Genomic DNA, 6,284 nt, shown 5'->3' on the forward strand with positions numbered 1-6,284 from the left:
GGATAAAAACCTAAAAAGGCTGAAGAAGTCTGCCCGAGATCGCAGGGACTCGCCGGGATATTCTCCGAAAAATAAAAGCTAAGCTAGCTACTACTAAAAACTAACTAAAAAGCTTGAAAATATAAAGTGAAATACAAATTGAGTGTGTGTTGAAATAGATGGAAAGAGCCCTTTAAATAGACTTGAAATTTGCCAGCAAACGGCTGGCTGGCCGTTTGGCAGGCCGTTTGGCAAGCCGTTTGCTGAGCCCGTTTGACCAGATCAGCCGTTTGTTGTTCCCGTTTGTTTGACCCATGTGGCAAGCCGTTTGGCTTGCTGATTTGCTGGATCGTAACTTGATTTCTTGTCTTTCACCGTTTTCGCTCCAGAATCTTCATTTTAGCTCTGTTTTACTTGATTCTTTTTGCATTGCCTTCGTAATTACTTAATCTACAAAATCAACCGACGAAGCGATAATATTGTCGATAAAGCTTAAAACTTTATTGTTTAGGGCCTAATATCGGGGGTAAAAAAGTGACTTTTTGGCCGATATCAGAGTTAAAGTGATGTTTTTGACATAAGTCAAATGTGGTCAAGTGCAATATGTGTCAATATTGCACATGTTGTAGTTTTGGTGTAAATGGCGTTTGAAATGATCACTACCTAAGTAGTAATCTAGTGTCGGGACCTAGGTTGGTCTAATTTGTGTAAAGTATAATTTGGGTTAAATTGTACTTTGTAGAGTGGGTTTGAATTACCATCCGAAGTGGTAATTGGTTTGTGTCCATTAGGAGATAAATGGGCGGGTCAAACGAGCAAGGTGAGATCCCTCGACTAAGGGATGCGAGTGTCGAGTTCTCTTTTAGAGAATTGTTATTTATGTGCATATTGTGCCTATGTGTGATATAGGTGGTTGCTTACTCGGATATGAGGATGGAGATCATGTTATACATGACTTGTGCGAGCGTTCCAAGGTGAGTGGAATAATTATACGTGTATGTATATGATGTATTTATTTGTGTAGTGTAAGATGTAAAGTGTCGACGTGTTAAGACACCACATTTCATGTAATGAGTGAAGTGTCGACGTGTTAAGACACCACTCTGGGAAGAATGATGGGTGAAGTGTCGATGTGTTAAGACGCCACCCGGGGGTTAATGATACGACGTGTTAAGTACACTAACGGATATTGTGACCACTGATGGTATTTCGCGAGCACCGTTCCCTTATACGATTGGTTAACCATGGTTATGTGTTGTAGTTTTAACATATTAAATTGTGAACTATATGGTTTTGGCGATGCTAGCTTATTGTGAATTGCGAATATTTAGTTTTGCAGTGATTGCATGGTTGTTAAATTGCTAGCTCGTATGCGGTATTTGTGTAAGTGTTTGAAAGTAAGTAGATTATATATGTATATGTATAATTATTGCATTCACTAAGCTTTATGCTTACCCCTCTCGATGTTTATCTTTTGATAGGTATCGTTGATGTGGAGTTACCTAGTTGCTAGACTAGGGTTGATAGACATTGCTTAAGCTCGGAGATGAGTGCAACCATCCTAAAACACAGGGAGAACCAAAGGGATATCCTCGGGTATCCCGGCACACCCACCTTTTACAACGAAGATGTAATTAACGGTAACGCTTCTAGTATAACAACTAGAGCATAGTATATAACTTGTACCATGGTTCTTTTGTCATATGCAAACTCTAGTTCGTATCGCGGATGGCTCTCACTTGGCTCTTGGTTTATTTGAAGACTACGAGGTTGAGGTACTTTGACTTCTTTATTATGATGTATTTTGTTTAAGATGAGATGTTGTTATCATATTCATTATGTAAGTTGAAGATTTAAAGTTGGGAAATAGCAAGTGGGAGCCATGTTGGTGGATTTTATGTTTTATATTGAGTTCAAGTATTGTTTGATTCTACATATGCATTTCTAGAGTTATCTTTGGGTAGATATTGTGTCACAACCCGGAAAATTTCGACTTATATCAAGTTAAAACTCTAAATGATTTATCATTTTCGGCACGATAAGCAAAGTCTGTTATGTTGAGTCTCAAAATTTTTTAACTATCTTCATACATTCAATTAACCTCGACCATTTTCGATGATTCAAGAACAACTATTTGTAAATCGATATGTATATATCACTCTATACCTTAAAAGAGGATTTTTATTAGCTAATAAATCATTTACAAACCTCCTTTAATTACCATTAGATCAAAAAATTATTTAACAATACCCTTTAATCCAATGGCCATTAATTATCATCTAAAATTATTAGCTAATAAATCCATTTCAAAATACACGTCTCTAAACTACCCTTACAATTAGAAAAAGCACGGGATGACATATAAGAAATACAACAACAACAACAACAACAACGACAACAACAATACCCAATTCCACTAAAGTGGAGTATGGGGAGGTTAGATGTAGACAGTCTTTCCTCTACTCTAAAGTAAAAGGGAAGTCATTCCTCTCCCACGAATACCTATCGGTCCGTGGGTAAAGGAAGTCGTCCCTCCCTATACTATAGGGCAGAGAGGCTGCTTCCCAAGGACCTCCGGCCAGAAGAACCATGAAATCCGTTAAGTGAAGTAACTAAATGCAAGTAAAGTAAAGTAGATGAAAGGAACCTTACCATGGAAAATGTAAAAGTAATATGGCATGTAACAAAGTAAAGTAAAAGAACATATAAGTGAAATAATGCAGGTGTTAAATATGCAAGTATAACAAGCCATGTAAGTTTAAAATGTGTATGTAAGCATGTAGGTATAACGCATGTAGTTATAATATGCAGTATAAAACATATAAGTATACTATGTAAGCATAAAGACATGTAGCATGTAGATACGTGTAATTTAATGCGATATAATATAATGCAACATGTAACGGTATAGTGCAATAAGGCATGTAAATAAGTATAATGTAATGCACACAACATGTTGGGATATGCTACAATAAGTATTAGTATGTGAAAAAAAAATGGTAATACAAACATATATAAAGCAAAAAAGCAAGTAGGCAAAAAGACATACGATAAAAATATATAAAACTAAATAGAAAATTAAAAAAATAAGAATATCAAATAAAAAATATATACAACCTGGTCATCTATCCTAGTTTTGCTCCTCCACAGATTTCTATGATAAGTACATGTACTCGTTCAATAAAAACTCAGTTGTTAATTTCATTCATTCATTGGTGGGTTCAAACTACAGAAAAAACCTAATTTTCTCCCTCAAACAACACGTCTAAAATCAAAATCAACTCCTGCTATGATGTTGTTGCTAAACGATCGGTTTCCGATGAAGATCAAATATTTACGTCAACAAATCTACCTTCAATCATGTGTTCATCATCGTTCAACAAAAATCAACAAGTTTTACTCTCTGAGTCGATTCAAGCTTGAACAGGTGTTACGATTTACATAATGGACGCTCTATCATGTCTATCTCTAACAGTCATAAACAATAAACCCTAATTATCAACAAAATCGATTATCGTATAAATCGGGACCGATAAGGTTTGAGGTGTTTCAACTCAAATCGTTGTCGTCGTTGTTGCAGCCACTGGTCACCGCTTTCATTACTCTCTCTGTTTTTTCAATCGGTTTAAGGTATGTGTTCTAGAACTTAGAATTAGTTTGATGACTGTTCTTAGTGTTTGTAACTTATTTATCTTCTGTTTTTGTTTACTGTTTAGTATGTTATGTTAATAATCTATCGAATAGGTCAAAAAAAATTAGGTCATTTGGGTTCAATAAGTTTATGTTTGTTTCTTAATATTTTATGAACATCAATTATGATCACTAAGCTAAATTAACTAAAACGACGACTTACTGTTTCTTGCATATTGGGTTAAAACAAAAACAAGAATTAAACTAACTTTCATTCTTGCAGCCGATTTGGCATATCTAATATGCTCCAATTGTTTTTCTCTAAATATTTAATCTTCTAATTTACACATTGTATTGAGAAAAATATGCATACAGATCGGAATAACTTAACTTAGCATCAATGCTCTTATATATTGGAAGGAGACAATTCTTAGTCGTTGTAGTTGGAATTGGAATGAGGGATGCTTTTAGCTGGATGCTATTGATTTTACAGAGTGGGTTATTGTTGAAATACAAGCGGTTACGAGAAGTGCATTGCAATACAAGAACTGATTTACCGGCCCTTCTTATCGCCATTTATGTGGATTAGTCTCAGCCTCACTCCTCGTGTTCCTTTCGAAAGATTGCCTTCATCATGTACAAAGGTGCTTGATTCCATAGAAATTTGAGTAGCAACTAATAATGCGAGTTTTTTTTTTTATTGATTTCTTATAGGCAGACTCTTAACACAATCAAAGGTCTTCATTGAAGCCGAACATGTGACTGATATACAAGGACATGACAGTGGCGCAAAAGGCTAACCAAAAATATGTTATTGATTTGGTAAAGTTGCTTATTAAAACAGTCAGCAATATCTTTATATTTATATTATGTTTATTAGCGAATTAATCATGTACCTATATTATACAGTTCATCCATATAAAGCTAGGAGACATCATTCTTGCTGATTAACATCTGACTCACGAAAGTGCTCAAGCTATTGATAAGTAATTAATTTAGGTTATCTGTTTCTGAACTCTTGTGTAAAATACAACAATGTACTCCCCAATATTATTCTTATTGTAGGAACTATCTACAAAATACCTTACAACAACAATATACAATGATTTTAATTTATAGTTATGAAGTTATGGAGTGAGGTATATAAGGTTTATTGCTCTAATAAAGAAGAAAAAATTTAATAGTGCATCTTTCTTACAGCACTTTTGAAGTCCAACTGTCAGGGAGCCATATATTTTATAAGAATCTAAGTTTTTTTTTATAATGCTCCGTTTACAAGGGTAAATTGAAAAAAATTGTGCTCTACTATCTAAACGCTGGTGGAGATTTAAGATCGGCGGAAACTCACTCTGGGTAAGGGTAATTGAAAGCTTATTCTGGAATTGGTTGGGGGTGGAACCTACTTATTTGAACAACGATATTGGTTTCAACAGTCCTTAGTCTTCCATAATTAACGTGGGTCGATCACTTAGTCTTATGGGGTTGGATTTTTCTAATTCGTTCTCCATGAGTCTTGGTGATGGTAGCTCCATTTTGTTTTGGGATGACTTTTGGCTAGGGAACTTCCAATTAAAATGCAGGTTCAAAAGATTGTACCAACTGGAAGTGGACAAAACACCTTATGTTCGTGATCAAATATTATGTAATGGGTCGTGTTGTAACTTTTTGTAATGGAATTTTGATTCAAATGGGTACTCTCACTAATGACGCTCTTCAACTTTTCCAGTCACCACAACTTCTGCCGCTACCTTTGACTCACAAGTTGTGGCCTCAGGTTAGATATTCTAATTTTGATTAATATAGTATTTCTTGGATTTTGGATTTTTGGAATCTTGAATCTTTATTTATTTGCGTTTTACATTCTCAAATTCATAACTTATTGGAATCTTGGATATTAGGTAATATCTTAGTAAGCTCTGCATATCCTTCTCAAATTCATAACTTATTCTTTCTGTCTTTTATCTATGTCCGTGCGTTAGCCTACTTATATTAACTTACAAATATTGAGCATGTTTCAAAATGAGACTTAGATTTACTGAGTTTCATTTAATAAATGGGTCAATTTTGCACTCATGTTATCTAATATGGTCACAGTGACTATATATAAAATGTGATCTATATAGATTGTTGCATATTTTTTAAGTTAGCTATTGTGGTCACAATTTTTGAAGTTTCATATTACTCGAAGTGGTTCCATGTGTTTTAACATGTTTGCTTTTACAGAGAATGTTAAAGAGTTATCTAATATTGATGCTCGTGAGGTAAATGGGTCGAAATTGATGTGTTCAAAGGTAACTGGGTCGAAATATCCTTTTCAAATTTGACGTATTCAATTTGTTTCATATATACTTCACAATTATTCTAGGTCACTTATTTGGTAGAGCATACGGACTTTTTGAATCCTTATGTTGCCATTATATTTACAATTTTTTACTAATCACTTTTGATATTCACTGATCAGTCACTGTTGCACAGGATTTTAGTTTTTAATTTTGATTATTTGAAATTCAGTTGATACCAATAATAATACCATTATTGATATTCATGTCGATCTGATTTTGTGACAATTTGGTTTACATGATTTTCACTTGATACATATGGTTTATTAGTGTCTGACCTTAACTTTATTTAGCGTTAATGTTAGTGGATTTGCCAATTAGGTAGGTGTGCAGTTG

At 34.2% G+C, this 6,284-nt stretch overlaps 1 long non-coding RNA gene across 1 annotated transcript; it reads left to right on the forward strand.

Annotated features, from left to right (window-relative positions):
• Positions 1-3,162: 3,162 nt before the first annotated feature.
• Positions 3,163-6,078, forward strand: LOC139897212 (uncharacterized). Its single transcript, XR_011776473.1, has 3 exons — positions 3,163-3,609; positions 3,985-4,431; positions 4,519-6,078. It is a non-coding gene; the product is annotated as an uncharacterized lncRNA (long non-coding RNA).
• The last annotated feature ends 206 nt before the right edge of the window (positions 6,079-6,284 follow it).

This window comes from Rutidosis leptorrhynchoides, chromosome 3, assembly GCF_046630445.1.
Source record: "Rutidosis leptorrhynchoides isolate AG116_Rl617_1_P2 chromosome 3, CSIRO_AGI_Rlap_v1, whole genome shotgun sequence".
NCBI classification, from domain to species: domain Eukaryota; kingdom Viridiplantae; phylum Streptophyta; class Magnoliopsida; order Asterales; family Asteraceae; genus Rutidosis; species Rutidosis leptorrhynchoides.